The 23,587-nt window shown below is 37.6% G+C and overlaps 1 protein-coding gene across 20 annotated transcripts in view; it reads left to right on the top strand.

Moving 5' to 3' along the window:
* The window catches only part of Sipa1l1 (signal induced proliferation associated 1 like 1), a 316,961-nt gene that overhangs the window by 135,296 nt on the left and 158,078 nt on the right, over window positions 1-23,587 (top strand). For 7 of the 20 annotated variants that reach the window (XM_074067648.1, XM_074067640.1, XM_074067647.1 and 4 more), the window contains one exon: window positions 14,525-14,586. The exons of the other annotated variants lie outside the window; for them this stretch is intronic. The gene's annotated coding sequence lies outside the window, so the exon portion shown is untranslated. The remainder of the gene's footprint in view (window positions 1-14,524; window positions 14,587-23,587) is intronic. 20 annotated transcript variants of the gene reach the window in all.

The raw sequence follows: 23,587 nt of genomic DNA, 5'->3' as shown, positions 1-23,587 counted from the left end.
TCTTGAGGCCCTGAGTTCAAGCTCCAGTACCACCAAATGAATGAATAAATAAATAAATGAATAAAAGAGAGAGACAGACAAGTAATGGTGAAGGGATAGACTTATTTTGTGGCATGACCACGCCATGGGAAGAGGCAATGTAAGCATTTCAGCCCTTCTTTAAGGTATAGACTTGAGTATCATGTTTAAGTAGAAGAAGAATTGGAGCAGGGGTGAAAGGTATGCATAATTATCAAGCAGTCCTGGTCACAGATGTGATCCAGTGGTCAGAGTCATGGTCCAGTGGATCATCATTTCAGGATTCATCAGTTGGGGTCCTGGTCACTATGAGAAAGTTACTGGTGGGTGGACATAGTTTTAACTCTTGTCACATGGTGTTACTCATCAGTCCTGTCCTTCCTAGAACCCAAGGTGGCTACACAGTGAACACAGAGCGAAGACAGATACAAGATAGAGGCTGGAATGACAAACTTTTATTCTTCTGTTAGCTACCATTGGACATTGGCAGGGCCTTTTTTTTTTTTTTTTAGCAAAAGCAATTTCTAAGTCCCTGTTGTACTTTCACTTACTGTTACCTTTCACTTTCTTTTACTGACTTCATGGATATTGCCTGAAGTTCATCCATAGTTACCACCTCTTTTTATATGTTCTTTTTGGTGAGCTCGGTCTTTCTCCATTTTAAATTGTATCAGATCTTCTTTAGGCCACAACTTAAGCTCTCTTCAGCTGTCACACTCTGTACTTCCATCTCCTTTTTGGACTCAGTCTACAGCAGATTCATAAACTCAAGTGCTTACAGGGACCTTGTCGACACTGTCCTTGACTAAAAGCAGGTCTCTGAGTAAGAAAGAATATTTTTCTACCGTAAGAAAACAACAGGGTAAGTGGGGTGGTAAACTGTAGCTGACATAGACTAAAGATCACAAGGATATTACTGGGACAGTAGAGAGTGGGAGGGTACAAACCTTATGTGGGTTATGGGTTCTCTACTATTGCTGTTTGGGAATGTAGAAGTTGTAAATCTGATTGCATGTTAAATGCCTAATTTTTATTTAAAAGTTGGGTTCAATTTTTGTAAAGCACTTTGAGTCAAAAGAAAATATTGCTGTGGACCAAATTTGATATAAGAACCCTCAGTTTGCATCCTCTCTTCAGCACTTCACGTACAGGATGTTGTTCACGTTTTCCCCTTTCTCAGTACTCTTTGCTGCTTTCTTTCTGTTCCATATTCCTTCGTATAATAGGAAACCGTCAACAGGTATTTTAACTAGGAACTTCAAATCATTATTGACACCCCCTTATCTGATTATTCTTTATTTTAGAAAGGAATTTTCATCAAGGGAGAGGCTTTTTACAACTTCAAGGAATTTTGTGCATGTGTATAGATAGAAGAAGCCAAAGATGGAGCATGGCCTGTCCACTGGGAATGAGATGAGGATGTAGACCAGCTGCAGACTTTCATGCTTTGATGTTGATCCACTTCACAATTCTCTTTTGTTATGAATGTCATCTTTCTTTGAATTTTTTTTTTTTTGAGGAAGTTCATTATGCTTTTAAAAACACGAGCTTTGTTATCTCATATTTAGGTGTTCTTGAATTCAGTACTTCTTACGTTTTTGCTGATTTTCTTGGAATGGTAGCTATTACTTAACATAGAGTTGTTTTTTTGTTTTTGTTTTTGTTTTTGTTTTTAAATAGTACATGGTAGAACTAAAAAGTTGACTTCAGCTTTGTATAGAGATTCTATTTGTCTGGTAGCACAAGTGGGCTCTGATTATAGATGACTTGGCTGTTAGGCAAACTAGATTATAGGTGGATTTTCCCATAAGAGATGGGGTTTCTTGCTTTCTAAGTGCAGGTGCACTCCTAAATTATCTGTAACATTGTCTGGTTTTTCTAACTAGTCCCAAGGATCACCATGACCTTCATCAGGGCTAGTGCCATAGGAGCCTCCCAGAGAGAGGGTGACTAATACAGGTATTGTGCTCTTTAATTACCTGCTTCATCATTCAAGGCCTGCTGTTTTTTTCCAGAATCTGCTGACATAGAGTTTTAGCTTTTTGTGGTTTCTGCTAGGAAAATTTATTTGAAGGCCTGTCCCCTTACTTGGAAGGGGTTATGGATCGTTCAGCCCTATTGGGTTTTCTCTTCAGTCTGTTTCCATAATACTGAGAAATATCTCAGAATTTTCTAACATAAGATCTTCTAAGAGATTTCTACTCAGAGCAGTGATAAGTGTCTTTTTATGTGTTAATGAGGTAGTTAAGGGCTGTAAGATCTTATATAACTTCAAGGTGGGGGCTGGTTGCTGGAGGAATCAATCATATGATTAGAGGTTTGGAATTTCTGAAGCTTGAATTGTTAATCAGCTATGATTAAATCAATACATGAGGCCTACAAGAGGAAGCCTTCTTGCTCCATAAAAATCCAGGTGCCAGTGGCTCACACCTGTAATCCTAGCTACTTGAGAGGATTGAGATTTGAGGCCAGCCAGGACAAGTAGTTCAAGAGAACCACCCCCCATCTCCAAAATAACCAGAGCAAAATGGACTGAGGTTTGGCTCAAGTGGTAGAGTGCCTGCTTTGCAAGTGGAAGCCTTGAGTTGAAACCCTCAATCCTTTCCTTCCAAAAAATCCCTCCAAGAGAGGGCTCTAGACAGTGAACCCTACCAGATGCTGAGAGGCCATGTCCCTGAAGAGAACATCCCCTCTCCCATATATTGACTATGCCTCTCCATATGCTTCCGTTTTGCTTTTTCATAGTTTTGAATATAAATAATTGCTCTCGTGTTCTATGAGTCATTCCAAGAAATTATCAAATCTAAGGAGGGGGTGCTCATAGGACCTCCAATTTATGTAGCTTATCCATAAGAAGTACAGAGGCCTGGATTTGCAGTTAGAATCTGGAGGGAGTCTTGTGGGAGGAGCCATGCCCTTCACTTGTGGGAGTTAAGCTAACTCCAGGTAATCAATGTGATCCTCAAATTGAAATGTAGTATGGGTGTCCAATGGGAGTCTGACAAGAATCGGAGAATTGGTTGGTGCAGGGACCCCTCCCCTTCATTTGATGTTAGAATTCCTTGGTGGTGTGTAGAAAAACAGTGCTTGTTTTTACCTGGTGTATCTGTCAATAGGTGTGTGTGTGTGTGTGTGTGTGTGTGTGTGTGTGTGTGTGTGTAAATACATACATATATTAAGAGAGATTGAGATTAATTTATCAGTTTTAGGAAAAGAATTGGCTCAGGCATCTGGGGCTGGCCGGCAAGTCAAAAATCTGGAGGGCAGGATGGAAAAAGATAGTTGAGGCAGAATTCCTTCTTTGGGAACCCTTAACTCTTTTTTTTTTTTTTTTTCTTTTATCATTCCTATGTGCATACAAGGCTTGGGTCATTTCTCCCCCCTGCCCCCACCCCCTCCCTTACCACCCACTCCGCCCCCTCCCTCTCCCCCCCCTCAATACCCAGCAGAAACTATTTTGCTCTTATTTCTAATTTTGTTGTAGAGAGAGTATAAGCAATAATAGGAAGGGACAAGGGTTTTTGCTGGTTGAGATAAGGATAGCTATACAGGGCATTGACTCACATTGATTTCCTGTGCGTGGGTGTTACCTTCTAGGTTAATTCTTTTTGATCTAACCTTTTCTCTAGTTCCTGGTCCCCTTCTCCTATTGGCCTCTGTTGCTTTTAAGGTATCTGCTTTAGTTTCTCTGCGTTAAGGGCAACAAATGCTAACTAATTTTTTAGGTGTCTTACCTATCCTCACCCCTCCCTTGTGTGCTCTCGCTTTTATGTGCTCAAAGTCCAATCCCATTGTTGTGTTTGCCCTTGATCTAATGTCCACATATGAGGGAGAACATACGATTTTTGGTCTTTTGGGCCAGGCTAACCTCACTCAGCATGATGTTCTCCAATTCCATCCATTTACCAGCGAATGATAACATTTCGTTCTTCTTCATGGCTGCATAAAATTCCATTGTGTATAGATACCACATTTTCTTAATCCATTCGTCAGTGGTGGGGCATCTTGGCTGTTTCTGTAACTTGGCTATTGTGAATAGTGCTGCAATAAACATGGGTGTGCAGGTGCCTCTGGAGTAACCTGTGTCACAGTCTTTTGGGTATATCCCCAAGAGTGGTATTGCTGGATCATATGGTAGATCAATGTTTAGCTTTTTAAGTAGCCTCCAAATTTTTTTCCAGAGTGGTTGTACTACATTCCCACCAACAGTATAGGACGGGGGAACCCTTAACTCTTAAGGCCTTTCAGCTGACTGGATGAGGCCCACTCATATTTGGTGAGGATAATCTCCCTTCCTTACTGTCAGCTGATTGTATGTGTGGTGTGAGCCTCATCTACAAAATACCTTCACAGCAACGCCTTGATTAGTAGGTTTTTCTTTTGTTTGCTGTGCTGGGGATTGAACCCAGGACCTCATACATGCTAATCAGACCTCGGGCTACATCCTAGCCCTAGATAAATGTTTGATTAAGTAACAGTACTATAGCCTCACCAAGTTAACATATAAAACTAACAGTCATAACTAGTATAGCCCTCACCAAGGTGGAATGACATGATGTGGTTCGGTAAATGTATCAGTAGATTTTAGACCAGAGATGCTAATGTCAGACATCTAAGTGGATGTTCATGCTCCAGTTCTTAAAAACAATTCTGTTTTGGTGACAGTAGAGCATGTGCAGTTGTGGTGAGGTCCCTATGTGTTTATCCAGCTTTCTGGAGAAGGCTGTCCTCCCCCATTTTGAGTAGTTAAATAGGACAGTTACGATTTGAGCTCATTTCCTTCATGCTTATTTTTAGTGAAAAGATCTGTATATTGGCTGCATTTCAAAAATTTTATAAAGAACCTGATTATTTGGAATTCAGGCCAAATGCACAGTTGTTACTGGGGAGAGGAAAGCAAACATCGCCTTCAGATTTATTCGGTGTACTCTGAAGAAAAGAATGGAGAATTTGCGTGGAAAAATTATGGCTTAATAAATTCAGTGACTGTAGGGCTGATACACTTAGTACATACCCTTGAGAATGAAAACTAATGGTTTGCCAAAACATCTCTCTAGTGTATTCTATAACAGCTCATTTCTTCTGTTAACCTATGAAATTGCTTCTTATATAAGTAAAAATGTCACCTGTGCTTCAAATGAAGGTCTCTTCTGTGGGCTATGGAATTGCTCCTTTTGAAATAGTGCTGCTAGAAAGCAAACAAAATGAGTAAGTGCTGAATTGGCCAGAACTGTCACTTAATGTCTCTATGTGACTTACCATCTGTTTTAAAGATTTTGTACATAACTGTCACCCATGTAAAAGATGGTCCACAATAGTCTAAATTCTGAACAGATACCATTATATAACATTTAAACCCAAGAAAACATAGTATCTTTGACGCCAAATTGAAATACGTGGTTTATTTATTTATTTTTTTACACGCCATTAAAATCTCTTACCTGCTCTGAAGAACCTTTATCTGCAGCTGGTGACTCAGCTTTCAAGTGCTTCTCCATCTCACCAATGCCCGAACAGCTTCGCAAGTGGTGACCCAGTGCTGTGCCCATGCAGTCACTTGCCCCATGGCGACGGTGCTGAGCATTCTGCTCACACAAGGTAGTTGGTTTGTTTGAAAAGTTAAATATTTTGGTTGGAGGTTCAGCTGTTCTAGTAGATGTAGCATATTAGAATGAATTGGTAGAATCTGACCTGTCCCTGTAGCTGACTAACAGATTTTTTTTTTTTTACCTTTTCTTAAATACATACTTTTTCCAACCTCTCCTTTTATAAAACCACAATGTGGATGATGCCTTCACAAAGGTTTTGGGAATTTAAGCACCTTTTATATAAATTACAAAGGAGATACACAGTTTTGTTTTGTTTTATTTAGTCTAGTACTTATTCTGGGTTTAATATTGTATCCAAAGCTGTGGGAAATCGTGTTATCTCCTGACAGTGCACACCACATCTAAGAAAAGACTTATCTAGGGTAAGACTAAGGATGCTTTTGATGACTAATTAAGTGACGTTCACCAGCCTTCATTGAGCTTATAATCTAATTTTAAATTTTCATGTGTTCAGTTTGTTTTAGTTTACAAATTATTTATTTCTGAAACGATATTCAGGGACATTGACTCCTTAAATTCTTCCACTTGATACATTTAGCTTAATAGTTCACTGACTTTATAAACCAAACTCATTTTGTTTGCTGATTCTGCTGTTGGAATTTGGGTTGTTTGTAGTTTTTTGTGATACCTCTCTCCTGGTAAACAGATTTTGGGATGGAATTGCTGAATGGTTGGACGTGCCTATGCTTGGCAGTTTTCCAGAGCAATTTTGCATTGTACAATGTTCTCTCTGAATGTCTACATTGTGCCAAATCTTTACCATCAACATTATCTGAGCTTTTCAGTTCAGTCAAGCTAATAGGTGCTTTTTATTTAGACTTCTCTGATTCCTAAAAGAATCCAGCATCATTTAATATATTTTAGGACCTTCAGTGTTTTCTTTTTTTTCTCTTGGATTGTCTTTCTTACACATTTATAAGAGCTATACATTCTAGGTACTCATTTTTTTAGGTGATACACTTTTTAATTTGTTGCTTATTCTTTTCTTTATGGTGTCATTTAATAAAGCAGAAATTCTTTACTGTGATGTACAATGGATTTATTATTGGTCTTTATGGTTTCCCTACTTTAAATTGTTAACATTTTATGAGGCCATAAAATATAGTTTTATTGTCTACTAAAAGTTTTATTTTATAATTTTGCTTTTTACATGCAAAAATATTCAGTTAGGTTAGAATTTACTTTTATATAGAAAGCACAGTGGGAACTCAGTTTAATTTTTGCCCCACATAAGTAAAAACATGTACAAGTGCCATTATTAGACAAGACAGTCTTTCTGCACTGATCTGCAGTTCTTGCTGTGCTATAATCAATAGTCAGTGGGCAAGTTCCCTTTCTACTGTCTTGTGTTGAATTGTGATGCTTCTTGGGCTTTTCATTTTTCGTGCAAACTTTTTACATAATCATCTTGTTGAAGTCCTTAAAAAAATCCTGTGGCTATATATTAAATGTATATATGTGTTTGTAAGCATACATGTATGTACATTACTATTGTCCATCCACTGAGCATGCCTGAAAGCGGCACCCCAATATCAATGAGTAGATTTAGCACCTGGATTTTGATTTATAAATACCATTCCCTACTAAAAAGGAGCTAAGTGTCCTTGGAGCAATGATTGGCTCTAGGGAAAGAAAGTACAACATGAGATTGTGAAACATTTAGTATCAGAAAGTAAGGAAATGACTTTAGATGATTGGCTTATGTTAAAGTGACCTATAAGCCATCTTGAAAGGGTTTCCATTCGCCAGATCTGGGAAGGTTGGGCTACCAAATAAAGAATGGTAAAAATTGATTACAGTGAAAAATGATGGTAATAGATTATAACCCACTGACTAAATGAATAAATAAAAGAATGAGTGGTTGGCTTAGTTAAAAGCTTGATGAGGAACACAATATTTACAAAGCTCCAAAGTACCTCCCTGTGAAATGCTTATTAATAGTGAAGGGGAAAAGAGTCAGTGTACAGTGGAGAAGCCTGGCATATACCCCTTAATCAGTTCAGCATACCACCTGGTAGGGTGCACTGAGAAGCGCACAGTGCTTCCTTATTTTAAATTGTAAACATTTTCTGTGATACCCTTGCTTGGTCTTCACTCTTTACTTGTCCTGTTTTAAAATAAATGTTTGGAGGTATTGCATACATACAGGAAGCTACATAGGTCATATGTGGACAGGTCAATGAATTTGAAAAATTGGACTCATCTATGAAACCAGCCTCCAGATCAGAAATCAAACACCATCACTCTAGAAGCCCCTGATCTGACTCCTTCTAGTTCCTGCAGTGATAACTTTTGCCTGGTTTGCGCTTTCTATAAATGGAATTACATAGTATATATATCTGCAAATGACTTTTTCTCTCAGTGGTATATTTGTGGTATGAATTAATGTTGTTTCAGGTAGCAATGTGCTGTTTCTTTTATTGCTTCAATATTCTATTGTATGGAATTTTTCAATTATTTTTTTCTTTTGGCTACAGACACACATTGCAGTTGTTTCAAGTTTTTGGCTATTAGAAATTATACTGCTGAGGCTCTTCTAAGAAAAGACATATAAACAAGAGAAAAGCATATAAATGTATTTCAGAAATGAAGACTCAGTGAAACCAGAGAGATTGTATTTTTAAGCTGAATATGATGAGTGAAGAGTCCCGCAGAAGTGTGATTAGGTAAAGGGGTATGATGCAATAGTATTAAACTGGGGATCTGTATGGTTTGTTTGTTCAGATTCTTCTCTGTTCTTGCGTCTTCAGAGACATTGGGGATTATACAGCACACACCTCTGGAATGAGAGTTTTAAGGCCTGCTTCAGAGGAAGGCCAGAGAATTTTTTTTTAAACTATCTCCTTTAGGGGAGAAGGGCAAGAGATGGTCAGAGAGACTTTCTTGCTTCTGCAGTTTTCTAAAATGCTAAGGTGCCATATTTTAGGGTAGGTTATCCCCTGTAAAATTAGTATCTGTTGATGGTAAGCTCTTTGTTCTATTTGCCTGAAAACATTGGTTATTCTCCAAGGATTTTACTCCTAACTATAGAACCCCATCAATGTTTTTCACCACACATATATGTCTGTAAATGTGGTAATATATCTCAAAGTAAAATTCCTGAACACATAAATGTGTTCAGCTTCAATAGGTGTTGCTGAACAGTTGTTCAAAGGGGCTGTGTATCAGTTAATTTTTATAAAAGTGTTGAGTCCCGCTGGCTCTGCATTCTTGCTGACATCATTGAAAATTTTAGCCATTCTGTGTATCAGGGAATGGTACCACATTGTGATTTTATTTGTATATTTCTGATGAATGGTGAGGTTGAACAGCTTTCATTTGTTTGTTAGTCATTTATTTGGTTGTCATCTTTTGTGTGGTGTCACCATTATTCTCGCCTTCCAATTCTTCCATCTGGGATCATTTTCCTCCTGCACAAAGGTTATCTGTATAATTAGTGTCTGTTGATGGTAAGCTCTTGGTTTTGTTTGCCTGAAAATGTGATTGTTCGCTAAGGAATTCACTCCTAACTATAGAATTCAGGATTGATACTTAACCTCTTTTAATTCATTGATACTTAACCTCTTTTAATTCACTGAAGATAGTAGTTCTCTTTCTTTTGGCTTCTGTAGATGCTGTTGAAAAATCAGCCATTACTTTAATTGTTGGTATTCATTCATTCATTTACTTTGGTGGTAATTCTTTTCTCTCACTGCTGTTTTTTTTTTTTTTCCTCCCTGTGGTGCTGGGGATGAACCCAGGGCCTCACCACTGGAGACAAGTGCTCTACCATTGAACTATGCCACCAACCCCTCTTTTGCTTTAAAGATTGCTTTTATTTGGTGATCTGCAGTTTCACTCTGATATATCTTGGTGTTGATTTTCCCTTTTTATTTGTTGGCCTTTTTGGATTCAAAAAGTGGAGACACCAGTGAGTCTCTCCACTTCTTCTAGTATCCCTTTTTAGGTGGATGTTAAGTCTATTCACGGTATCCTCCGTGCCTCTTCATCTCATTCATAGTTGCATTTATTTATTTGTGAGGCATCCTGAATACTATTTTTAGATCTGTCTTCCTGTTCACTGTTCTACTTTTTTTGAGATGGGATTTCTATGTAGCCTAGGCTGGCCTGGAACTTGTTATCCTTCTGTATTTCTTCATGAGTGCTGCAGTTATGGGTGTGCACCGCCACACCTAGCTTACTGGTCTAGTCTTAATCTGGGTCCAATATTTATCCACTTAATGATGTTTTGAAATTTCAGTTTTATTTTAAGTTTCTTAAAGTCTAATTTATTAACTTTTCATATTTTCATTTACCATATATGCCTGTCTTTTTAGATAAAAATCTTTTACTAGTTGTAATCTTTGTTACAGGGGGAAAAAAAAGAACCAAATCCAGGTTTTGGATTAAGAAATGTGGCTCCCATATCTATGTTTCTATTTTTTTAACTTTCCATTTTGAAGTAATCTCATATTTTTTCAAAAGTTGCAAAAATAAGTCAAACAATTTTCTTATACCCTTTGCCCTCTTTCCCAAATATTAATTACAGTAAAATTATCAAAATCAGGAAATTATCATTGATAGAATATTGTTGACTAATGTCCATACTCTATTTATATTTTGTAAATGGTGCAATAATGCCTTTTGTTTTTGGACCGTGATGATCTAGGATCAAATACTACATTTAGTTGTTATGTCCCTTTTGCGTCTTAATCTGTCAAATGGTGGCTTTTCTGTTTCCATCATTTTTTTCTACAACTGAAGTTCTCTTGTTAGAAGACCTTGTCTTCTCTTTCATTTATTGATTCATTCAGTTATTTCTTTTTTATTAGTATGGTCTAATGAAGTTACTAATGTAATTTGTAGTTTTATTATTTAAGTCAAATTTGACCCCTTTTGACCTTTAGGTTTCAGTGTCCTTTGAATGAGTCCCTCTCTTTTTCAAGTGTGCTTCCTTACTTTAGGCATCTCGAGATGTTACAGACTCATCTGATACAGTTCCTGACCCAGTTTTATGGGCAGACATTACTCTAAGTAGACCTGGTTCTTTTTATTGGATGATGATGTTTAGAAACCAACATCTGGGTGGTTAGGGCACTCATTGCTACTGGTATATCATTGTTCCTAGGCTCTCTAAGAGGAAAGAACTAGGAAATACATGTATGTACACATATTTACATTAGTATCTCTGTCCATCTATCTGTCAAAACACATATTAAAACCCATGAGTTCATAGTGAAGCCTTTGCATCAAGTCTGATACCACAGACTCATTCTAATGAGTTCATTTTGATCTTTTCTTTGTTTTGTCCCTAGTCTCAGTGTTTACAGTTAAGATACAGGTTTCTAAAGTGCTTAGTTCTTCTGTATTTCCTTCAGATATGTTTGTAATACAGTTTGTTAGTTTGTGTTCCTTTTTGGGTTCTTTCCACATACTCATCTTAATTATTTACATGTCTTAATTTTATTATTTTAAAAACCAGCCTGTTGCCCAGGATGGTCTTGAACTCTGGGCTTGTTTGATCTTCCTGTCTAAGCCTCCTGAGTGCTGGAACCATAGGCATGTACTGCCACGTCCAGTCATTTTTTTAAAAGAATTTTTGGAGATGTTACCATAGGTTGGTATACCATGGTAAAAACTATACAAAAAGATATATGTCATGTCCCCTCTACTCCTTATATTCCATTTTCATTCCTCTAGTACCAGTCTCAAGGGTGCCACAGTACTTGTAAGATAAAATTCAAACATTTGTATGATTGACAAGTCCCTCCATCATCTCATTTGTAACTTATCCTCATGCACCATATTCTCTGTCTTAGTTTTGTTACTCCTCAGTCTAGCCTCCTGACCTTTGCATATTGTCTCCCTCTGCCTGCCACAACACTTCATCTTTACCTCGCTCATCTGTCATCATTCAAAACCCTTCTCTCCCTCTGTGGGGAGACTTCCTTTCTTCTTCCCACTTGGATTTCATTCCTTTTACATTTAATAATGCTCTCCTGTTAATTCACAGCTCCCATAGCACTTGTGCATGTTTTGTAACTTTTATGACATTAAATTATGGCTACAAGGCTTGCCGGCTTCTCCATAGCGCGTTTCCAGCTCCTTTGTATAGTCCAGTCTCTTATGCGGTATAGTGAACAGATTTCAATTCCTCTCACGTATTTCTTTCTTTACTCCTCTTTTCATTTCACTCTGATAAAGGCCCATCATAATAGTATGTAAATCCCTATAATGTGATGCCTGTGATCTTGTTGTCCCTGGCTTTTGCATAATCTCTACCTCTCCTAATGTATTTGCCCATCATCCTGGAAACTTAATGACTTCCTATGACCCTGGAAGTTCTAGCATCTAATTAAAATTTAATCACAGTTAAAGTTAGTTTACCACATTAAGTGATAAGATGGAATCAAGGTATTGAAATTGTTGAAAGCTTGTACACCTAGAAAATTAAGACTTTATTGTCTACCAGGTTTGTGTCTTTATTTGAAAAGCCGAAAGTTCTTGTCCATTTAATCTGTTAGGTTGGAAGAAATTGTAGTACTGGAAATAAATCTCTTCAACTATCTTTTTAAGAGCCTTAGTGAGCTTTAAAATTGTCATTATTTTTGTTCAAAAGGAAGATCAGTGACCTTTCAAATTATGTTTCTAAGCCGCTTATGTTACTTTCTATCCTGTATAGATTATTGAGAAGATTATGTTAAAATGCAGGACCTTATTTCCAGTGATCTTCATCCACCCATCTGTTACTTTCCTATCTCCCTCTGTGCTACAGTCACCTCCTGTTACTCCTGAGTGTTCTTTCTGATCACAGGTCATTCTCAGAGTTGTTCCAGTGCTGCAGAGTTATGTTGTCATGCAGACATCACAGTGTAAATGAAGGTGGGGGCTTCTGGAACCTGCTGTGGGGGCACAGGGCTGTCTTCCATACTTTTACCCATTTCTGAACCTTACAGAATGGAATCATGTAGTATTTTCTCTCACATGTCTGTATGTCTGGCTTCCTTTTCTCAACATTATGTTTGTGGGACAGAATATTCACCAGTGTTACACTGCTATGGTTCATTTATTTTCTTTGCTGTATTACAGGTAAACCTACCTGTTTACAGCCTTTGAAAATTTTTTTTAAATAAAAAAAAGTTTTTATTGGAACAGCCAAGCTCCTGTTGTAGTTGGCTACTTCTGTACAAAGGCAAGGTCAAGTAGATATGATGGGACAGAAATCTTATGGCCCACAGACTCTAAAATACTTACTATGTAGCCCTTTACAGACAGGTTACTGATTCCTATTGTATATTATTCCATTGTATGAATATTCCAGTTTATTTGTTACAGGGTTTTGGCTATTACCACTAATGCTTCTTCAAATATTATTGTGTCTTAGGGTCTTATGTGTGTGCATTAACTGGGAGGTGTTTACTCAGGGTTCCAGGATGTGTTTATTGTCTACTTTATTAGTCAGTCTTTCAATTTGTATTCTCTCCAGCAGTATATGAGAATCCTAAGTCTTGATGTTGTGAGGTTTTTACATTTGACCATTTAAGTCAATGTAATTTTATGTCATTGGAGTTTTAATTTGTATTTCGATAGTGATAAATGAGGCTGAGTTTGTTTCCATATGCTTATTGGCCATTTTGATATCCTGTTCTGGTGACCTTTTTGTTTGTTTAATTTGTTTTGTGGCAGTTTTAAATGTATTCTGAATGAGTTCTTTAGTGGACATATGTATTGCAATTTATTTATTTATTTATTTAGGCTGGGGTTTGAATTCACCCTTGCTAGGTAGGCACTCTACCACTTGAGCCACTCCACCAGCCCTATTTTCTTCTATTCTGAGCCTTCCACCTTTACTCTTTTAATGGCTATTAAGATTTTTTTTTTAATGCACCATAGCTAATGCAACAACATGGTTGAATTTCACATACATTGAAGAAAGTAAAATTAGACAGTTTTGTAGCTAACCAGGCAGCTATCCTCAGCCTTGTCAAGATATAACCAGGAAACACCACTGTTTTGAAGCTTAAATTTTTGTTTTTCCATCTCTTCTAATTGAGAATGTGGTGTGGTTTGCTTTTTTAAAAAAGTGTTTATTAAGAGACCAGGTTCAATATGTTGTCCAGGCTGACCTCAAACTTGAGGGCTCAGTCCTCCTGTCTAAGCTCCTGTGTGGCTGTGGCTATAGGCACACCACCACAAATCCCTACCCTTGTATGTTGTTGTTCGTTCTGGGGTCTGGACAAGCTCAAAGTTCTTATCTTCTATTTGTGAAACAGTAAAAGTATTTCCAGAGTCTTATGAGTCTTCAGTTGTGGGTATGCACGCTCTGCATTCTGTGTTATATGGAATATTCAAATATTTTATGAAGTAAAATGATCCAGTGTCAAATACTTGAATCAGATGTGCATTTTTTTCCGAAAACTATTTCCTTACATTCTTGAGTTTAGAAATTTAGAAAAGAAGCTGATTTATCTAGCTTTAAGTTGCATTAGATTGAATAGGTTCATTGTTTTTTGTGAAGGATAGACTACATGTCTTTTTTTTTTTCTATTTGTGTTTAAAAAGTTCCCATGATTTTTGAGATCCATTTATAATTCTGTGTCTCCCTTTTTGTTTTAGTTTTATAAATAACAGCCCAGGGCAGAATTACTAAATAGATGTGGTCCTGGGGACTGAACTCAGTTATCTTGTTGTCTGATAGATCTACAATCGATGCAGGTGCTCATAACTTAAAAAGTACTTGTGATGCGATCATCTTCCTAATGTCTAGTTTAAGTGAAGTAACGTCCTTCAGGAAGGCTGGTTTGCCTCTTTCAGAACAAAGATAAGACTTGGGTCAAAGTTACGCAGCCACTATATCTTAGTGACTTTTCTCATGTTCTTTGACAATTCTCACTCTCCCCTCACCCTCTTTTTCCTAGGTTGTTCATCATTAGTGTGGCTGCTGCTGTCTAAGTTTCTGTAGCCATGGCATGGGAACATAGTAAGTACTTAGCATACTCACAAAGTGTTGACTCTGTTTAAATTTACTCCCTCCCTCCTTCCCTTCTTCCCTTTCTTTTCTTCTCAGATTCAGGGTCTCATGTATACCAATGGGTGACAGACTCCTGCCTGTGTGTTTAAATTTTCTGATTGGAGAGATGGAAATATAGAAAGAAAACATTTTTTAAAATCTCCTTTTTTGCAGAGAGATACATTCATTTGATCATCTGTGTTTTGAGTTTTGAGTTTATATACCATGATAGTGATTTATTTCTTGTTCTGAAGGCCACATTATTGCTCAGGCTGTTCCCTGTAAGTGCTAACATAGTAGGGTTTGATCCATATCATGTTGGATATGTATTCCCCATATTATGAGTTTGAGGAACTAAATGCAGCTTCAGGGTGGGCCTGATAAGGGGCAGTCCCATCCTGCCTTCTCCACAACTGACTCACCACCTCTGTCTGGCTACTTTAGCAGTGTGGGGTGTCATCTGGAGCTTCTGGCAGAAGTCTTCTCTTGCTTAAGACAGAGCTACAGGAAGCTGCTGCCTCTTCCTTCTGGGTGTTTGTGCTGGTGTGAGGTCTGGTGTGGCTGCAGCCTGCTGGCTCTCAGCCTGAGTAAGAAGCCACACAAAGTGAAGTATAGGGTCCTGAAGCCTGCCCTTCTCTGGACATCCAGTATTTGAGCCAATACATTTCCTTTTTGTTTAAGCCAGTTTAAGTTGGGAGCCAAAACATCCAAAGTGATTCACTTACTTTCCATTTTATTTTTAGTAATCCATTAGTTTCTCTCTGGGGAATGTGGAAGTAATGGCAAAGCAAGGCAAAATAATACCATTAAATTAAACTGGCACAGTGTGTTGGTGTTGACTGACATCCTCTTCACTCTTAACAATTAGCAGGTAGTGATTTAGTATTCAAAAAACAGGAGAATAAAATGTACTGCTTTCAGATTCTCTTTTTCCTCAGAAGGTTTTGTCTCTTACCTCAGTTGGACCATGAATGTCAAACAGGGTCTTGGGCCACAGGCGTTAAACCGTCTCTTTGAACATTGCATACTGGGGAGTGCAGACCTGTTGTACTTTTCTAGAACAACCTATACCCATACTTCTAAGTCCTTGTTTTTGTTCTTCAAAAATTAACATGAATAGTTAAAATTCGAAAATTGTATGAGGAAGAGTATACCAAATAACCATTTGTACCTTCCTCCAACAGAGAAATTGAAAGTCTACCAATTCCACCAAACTGTTAAAAACCCAGGATCATCCTCCCTATAGCATTTCCTTTCTCTACTGCAGGGAACCGCTGTTCTGGTTTTAGTCTTTGTTATCCCCATGCATTTGTTTGTGCGTTCGTCACATCTGTGTTACATGATTTTGTATGCTTTTCAACTTCAGGTACATGTGGATGCTCTGTGCATTTGTCGTTTAAACTCACAAGGGAGTTTGTAAGTTGTGTCCCTGAGAGATGCTATAAAGTAGTTGTTAGGTATTTGTCATCGATCTGTTACTAAGTATCCCAGTGATCAGTAGTAAAATGTTTCAGATTTTAATTGGTGATAGGTTTTAGAATCAACATGCTGGCAGTTTTTTTTATCTTACTTGATGATAAAAAGCATGTCCCCTTGGCTACTTGGTCTGCTACTCAATTTACTTTCTGTTTCTGCATTTCTGTGCAGGATACTTTTAAACCAAAGGTGCCATTGCTGAACTATTCAGAGTGTGCTGATTGCTCTTTCCTTTACATACCTTTCTTCATCCTGTGTTTAGGTTTGCTTTTGGCAAACATGGTAAATTAACACATTTTTCTGTCTTGCACCTAGCCACCAGACTTACAAAACTTACTTCTGGGCTTTCTAAATTTGCCGGTTTATCACTGCATTATTTGTACTGGTAGCTGTGGTTATAGAAGAGATGTCCACTCTTCTGAACTGTGAAATTGTACCTCGAAACCATATCTCAGTCACTGATGAGTCTCCTGGGAAATCTTCACTGTACTTTTATTTCCTCTGTGACCCAGCTCTGAGTCTTAGAGATCATATTGTATCATTCTTGTCAGAAATGTATCTTCAGTCATTTTAACTTTACATTCAGAAAACCCACTCTTTTACTGTTGAAAGATTTCTATTCCCCTTTGTTCTTGCTTGGAATGTTGCCTCCAGGAAACTGAATAGTCAAGTGCCATTCAAAAATCATTAATCCTTTCATCTTGGGAACCTGATAACTGATGGTGTCTGAGAAAGACTTAGACATTCAAAAGAGGATTTCATTTATTTTGTGGTGTAAGTTTTATTTAAATGTTTAACATTTGAGAAAAAAATCAAACTCAAAAGTTTTTATTTTCTCCTTTGTTCATATGTATTATATGCATGTCACAGGCAGGAAAATAATATCTTTTGTTGAAATCAAATTTTAAGTATTTGTGTTTTGTGCATGCATTGTTACTGTTGTTAAAAGAATGGGTTCTTTAATTTTTTAATTTAAATGTAACTATTTAGCTTTTCTCCCCTAGTATAGACCCAGGATCTTTAAAATAAAATGTTGCCCTTTATCCAGGTGTGGTAGCACATGCCTAAAATCCCAGAACTGGGGAGGCTGAGGCAGGTGGAGCATACTGAATTGTTAGTTTTGGGAGAGACATACTATATTCAAGGTAACATGGCATTTTGAATATCAGAGCAAATAAACAAGCTATAATCCTATAATATGCTTTATATCCATTTTTCTATTGAAGCAATTTTAATGTTATGTTTGGTTTTTAAGGGGAAAAAGCCTATTGAAAAATTTCTTAGAAAAATCAACTCAATTCACTGATACTACTCTCTTTTGTATTCTGTGGAAGGATGTCTTCTTTATTTCTTTTTAATCTATAAAGGGACTTGCAGAGTTAGGCTGTTTTCATACCTCAGAATGAAGCAGGGCCTTTGTGCAGATGGCCCAGTGAGCTGAGGAAGCTTCTAGACAGTGACTCAGATCTGTAATTAGGTCTTATTCTCTGTACCCTTGTTACTTGACTCGAAAGCACTGACCATAGACCATTTAGTCTGGGAAAGCAATACATGAATCATCTAAATTGGCACAAATTATCTAGAATGTTTTCTACCCTATTCTGTGATTGAAGGAATTAGAAAAGGAGCCTTATTCTTGAGTTTGAAAGTATTACAGAAGGCAAACATACATTGGTGAAAGTACATTCTTCCCCCATAGAATGAAAAGCAATAGAATATTTGACATTTACAGCAGTTCTCAGTTCTGTGTCCATTTCAGAAGATAGCTCCTTGCTTTATACCCTTTCCTTCCTAGGAATTGTCCTATTCAGCAACCCCCTCCTGCTTTTCAGGAAGGGAAATGCAGGGGCTGCCTTGCTGCCCACAGCTGGGCCTGGCTATAGCAGCCCAAGTTAGGCAATAGGAAATCCCAGACATACTTACATGTGTCTGATTTTCTTCTAACTTGTCCTGCTCCTCAATAGCTCTCATATTTAGCATGAAAATTTAATATATTTTTCTTTCTTTTCTCAAAGTGATGGGTCAACAGACTTATTGAGACCTGTTTGGTACCTGGAAGTAAAGTGGATAAATGTTACTTTTTGTAATCAATAAATAATGAGTTGACAGTATTTTAATTTATATATTAAAAAGGTAAAAAGTAATTCTTGTTTAAACTTATAGCAAAACTTTAATCTGATTCTAAAGTTGGAGACATTTATAAGTCAGTCACTTGATGGTGAAGATAAAATGAACACTCTTCCTAGATAGAGCCTAAGCCTTTTAATTAGTTCTTTTCTTCTATTTTTTTTATTCCTGAGGGTGAATTAAGAGTCTTTCCCAGCACTTATCTGTCTTTCTGTGCCTGCTTTGAAGAGAAAAGGACAAGTAAATTTATCCATTCAGTAGCAAAAAGATCAGATTTTCAATTTGTAATGTGAGTTGACTTTTTAATTTGTAGATAAACCTTTATTTTCATGCTGGAATATATGTGGGTGGGCATCTTTAGGAGTGTATTTTTTTGGCAGGAAGAAGAAAGCCATAGTTTGCTGTGTAATTGTGTGTTTTGTAAACATAAGCACTGTTTTGTGTTTGGGTTTGTGTGCACATGTGTGAGTTAGGTTGTCTTTGTTGTTAGACTAGACCATTGGTGTTTGTTGGACTTTGTTCCATTCATTATAGAGTTGTTGAAAATCAGGAGTTCAGATTACAAAATCATTGCTAACATATGTGCTGAATTCAACAGATTTTAAAGTGAGTTTCTAAGAAACTGATTGGTAAAATATTTTGTCAGTGAATACCCACAGTAAAATTCCTTATTAGATGGGCAGTTAAGATCTGTTCCCTAATAGGAATCACAAAGACCTTCAGATTAGGACTTAGACTGTGTAATGAAGAGTGCCTGTTCACCAGAGACCCTATTTGTAATTAGGAGCCAAGGGACCATGCTTCAGTACTAAAGCAAATCACCTAGCCTCACTACCCTTAGTTTGCATATTGTATAAATAATGGGTCATTAGCCAGTGCCTAAGCAGGGGGGTGCTTGCAAGGTTCACCTGTAGTAGGAATGTAACATAACTTTATGATTTCTAGAATATGTGCGTAAATTATTTCTTCTCTAACGGTGAGTATCTCTTGTTAGTGAGTGCAGTGAGTGTAAGACTTCACTTGTACATTCCAAAGTTCTTAATGGGTAGAAAAGTATCTAAGGGAGTGTTATGCTTGATTATATCTTATCCCCTCAAGTAACAGACGCCTCCTCAATTTTTTGAATGAGTGCTAATCCCTGAGCAAAGCTTCCTACTCTGTCTGTCTCTCTCTTTTTCATTTCTATCTTGAACCAATTACATAGAATTAGTTTGGTCTATGGAGTCAGGGGTTCCCCCTCTGTAATCTGGAAAGCCCTACTAAACAGAATGTGAGCAGATAGACCATCTGTCTCCTATTGTGCCTGAATATTTGGCTCTATCCCTAAAATTTAATGTTATCCCCATTTTATTACTACTATGCAGTGTATGCCTATCTACTCTACATGTATACGGAGTCTGTTGACTATAAAGGTTCAGACATGCTCCAGCATTTATTGTTATAATTTGATTTTTAATTGTATTTTGATAATCATTTGGAATAATATCTTTTCAGTTGTATTTCTTCAAAATATCAAGAAAATCTCAGTTTACTCTAAACTCAGCAAATTTTAGAATAAGTTTTACAAATATGCTGTATACTTGTGAAAAATGTAGGAACAATAACCATAAAAAGGAAAACGATTTATAATTTTACCACCCAGAAGTGGCTATTAACATTAATTAAGAATGTGTACTCATAGAACACAGAGCACACCAATGAAGTGTAGGTGGGGCACACCAGTAATTAATAAGAGGCCAACTGGATGCAATGGCAGAGACTCTTTAATACCCATATGTGGTTATGTGTGAAACTTAGTGTCTTCAAAATGGCACTGGTTGTGACTTTTTTTTAAAATCATAGGATGAAAGAGAGTGCCTCCTGAAGAACAAGCTGGGCTCTGGCCTGTTCTTGTTAGCTTTTGTTTTCACTGATGTTTATGAACAAGTATTCTTGTGCAAGGTACATTTTTCAATGTAAACTGTGAATTTTAGTTGATGTGGACTTTTTTGTTTTTTAAGTGAAAGGGTCTTGTAAAGTAAGCTACCACATAGAAAGAGAAGAATAACATACTTTGAAAAGAAATGTCCGTTGCTACCGTGATAGGAAAAGTCAAGTCACCCAAGGCTGCCTCCAGTAATTGTCAAGGATAATTGATGTCAGAGTCTTTCCTGGAGTTTAAATTTTATTTCTAATGTTGCATAACTGCCCCATGCTCCATTCTGTGTGATGTGCCTTTTCTCTGTGCTGCCAACCCCTGTGTTATAGTTGCTTCAAGTAACCCAAGAGTGTTGTGTTGCAAAACTTAGATAATTCTGACTAACTCCATTTTGATTATCACACTGTCATTCTGTCACACTTCTGTGTACCACAATTTGGGTCATTGTCTGGTTTTTCAAATCATCACACTACAAACATTCACCAAAGAAACAGACATCTCCCTTGATCTGAAAGTATTTGTGCTTTGTGGTGTTTTGATAGTTTTTGAGCATTTGTTTGCTGACCTCTTTCTCTGATGCTGAAAATAGCTTAGTGTGTTGCAGCCCTCTTCACTTCCAGTGGGCTGCTTTTAAGTGTCTGAGCCTGACAGGCATTCTCCCTGAGCAGTGATGCACTTCAGCCAATTGGCCAGTAATCACCCGGTTGGTTTCTTGTCCTGAAGCCATTGTGGTGTAAACAAAACAAATGATGAGAGCTTTGTACTTTGCCCTCTCTTCCAAGTAAAGAGGGCAAAAGTTACTTTGAAGGAAGTCTGTGTTTTGTGGTGTCACTCTGTCCTGGAGCAGGAATCCCTTTAGATTTATGCCTGGAATTCTTTGGGAAACTCCACCCTTGGAAGAAAAGTTGTCAAAAGCACGTGTTTCAACAACTGTTACTGTTAGTAGGAATGTAGCATTGTCTGAAGATTCTTTGGTTATGTCTGACCAGGTTGCTGGACTTCATTTTACCATTGAAATCTCTTCCACTGAGCTGTCATTTAAATTGTATTAGGCACATATCACCAAGTTTTTAGTTATTTTATAGCATATTGTTAGAAAATAGACTCTTTGGTGGTTATAGTATAGTTTAATTTTTAGGCATCATTGAGATTTTAGCATTTAAATGGATGAAGAAAGCAAATTATTGTTTTCAAAATGTTATCATTAATATACAGTAATTAAATCATACCTGCTTGGTTTTCCTCATGGGTAAAATCTCCAAGGGACATAGAAACTTTGTTTGATCATGTTCAGTAAGTCTGAACTCTTTTTATCTATATATTGATTGGTTTTTTTGAACAGCACTCACTAGATTTATTTCAGATAACTATTCTCATCCTTAAAGACAGTGACATAAGTAAAGGACCCTCTCCATCTGTTTGTTACATGGACTCTTAAAACATAACAATCTCTGATTCAGTGGGTGACCAACAATCTCTTCTTTTACTGATTGTCTTAAGTTTACTACTCGAGTAGCTAGACACACTGGTAGAATTTTGCTTTAGGTGGATTCCAGTGTAGTCCCTCTTCAGAGACTGTCTTTAAGTGGTCTGTCTCTCCATCCTCATTCTCATTCCTTCAATGTGGGCTACTTTCCTTTCTGTCTCCATTTCCTTCTCCTTGCTTGATGAGAGACATTTGACATTCTTCTAAGTATAGGATGGGAAGTAAAACCAAGTTCAGGCAAAGAATGAAGTGGTGCTTGGGAGAAAACTAGAGAAGAGTTCAGATGAAGAATTTGTAGTGTAAAGCATAAAACCTGCAGTTGCTCCTTTAACCTGCACTTGCTTTTGTGTTGACCTGAGTTACACAGGTAACTTTCATTTTCTAGCCAAAGTTAAGATGGTTTTTGAACAGTGGATAACTTGTCAGTGTTGGACTTTTTTTTTTCATAGTAGATTTTCAGTCAATAGAAAGTTTGACTGGATTGCTGAATTGTTAGAAATGAATCTCTTTTAAAAATAGCCTAATTTCCTATCAGATGAATTCTTCCTTCATTAATCCTGTGAGGAATTTATGAAATTAGTAGAACTTTAAAAAATATATAGAATCCTCTTCCCTAGTTTTATACACCAGGATCTCTCTTTTTCTCTAGAGAAGTGAGAAATTATTTCCTCTGTTTATGTTTGAAGACAAGAGTTGAGAACTTGGGAGGTGGAAATTGAGAGGATTGCAGTAGAAAAGTTAAAACCACCTTATCTCAACAAACAAGCCAGGTGTGGAGGTTCACACCTGCAATCCCAGCTATGTGGGAAGCATAGATAGGAGGATCATGGTCCAAGGCCTGTGCTAGGCAAAAAGCACCCATGAATGAGACCCTGTCTAAAAAGTATCTAAAGCAAAAAGGATTGGGGTATGGCTCAAGTAATAAAGTGCTTGCCTACTGAGTGTAAGGCCCTATGCTCAAACCCAATAAAGGGGCGGGTGGGGAACAGGCACTGGGATGGGGGGGTAGTTGGAAGGTTATCCAGATGCCAGCGGGATGATTTATAGCTATTACTTTTTTCCTCCCCTGGTCCTTCATAAGTTGGTTGAATTAAAATTTTGTTCTAAAAATTTGCCAGATTTTTGGAATATTCTAGAAATACTGAAATGAAAATACTATGAAAGGCTCTGATAAAAGTATTTCAGATAATTTGTTTTCAGTAATTTTTTGTTTTCAGTACGTTGTAGGGCTAAGGACATAGCCTAGTAGCATAGCAACTTGCCTAGAATGCATGAGGCACTGAGTTTGATCCCCAGCACTATAAAAATAATCCATTCACCTGCTACACAGGGACACAGGCTTCTGCTAGGAAGGCAGCCAGCCCTGTGAAGTCTGGAGGGTCTGGGCTCCTGGGTCTCTTCTGTCTTCTCTAGTTTGCTGCTTGAGGTCTCTGTCCTGACTTCCAGGCCCCCAGCTTCCTCATAAGGCTCTTTCTTCTGGTATTACCAAGCAGACAGGCCACTGTGCTTTGATGAGGAGGGCGCAATGTGGTTTCTGGTATCTGAACCCATCACTGAGTTTCAACGCCTTACAAACGAGGGGGCAAGGGAAAAAGGGAGTGAGAGAATATGAGATACCATATGGCAATAGTCATGAAGTACTGTGTTCTTTCAGTACTTACTGTCTTTATGTTTCAGGCCCTTTCACTGGTAACTGCAGTCTTGCTGTGTTGCTTTCAAGCCTGGGAGAACACAGCAGTCTACAAAATCGCCTCTTAGCTACAGTTTCTCATCTTTTTCAGCATAAGATGGAATCATTTTGATTTTGTTAGTTGTTTTCTGCAAGAGCAGAGGGCCTAGTTGTCTTTCCTGTCACCTTTGGAAGGCCATGTGGTCTGTTTGGGAGGACATTCCTGCACAGCTTGCTCAGAGGCTCTCTCTGCAGTACTTCCTGTTTCTTGGCCCATTTTTCCCAAACAAGATAA

This window comes from Castor canadensis, chromosome 3 (assembly GCF_047511655.1).
Source record: "Castor canadensis chromosome 3, mCasCan1.hap1v2, whole genome shotgun sequence".
Taxonomy (NCBI): domain Eukaryota; kingdom Metazoa; phylum Chordata; class Mammalia; order Rodentia; family Castoridae; genus Castor; species Castor canadensis.
The sequence above is the reverse complement of the archived record's forward strand: the minus strand, read 5'-3'. Positions and strand labels throughout refer to the sequence as shown.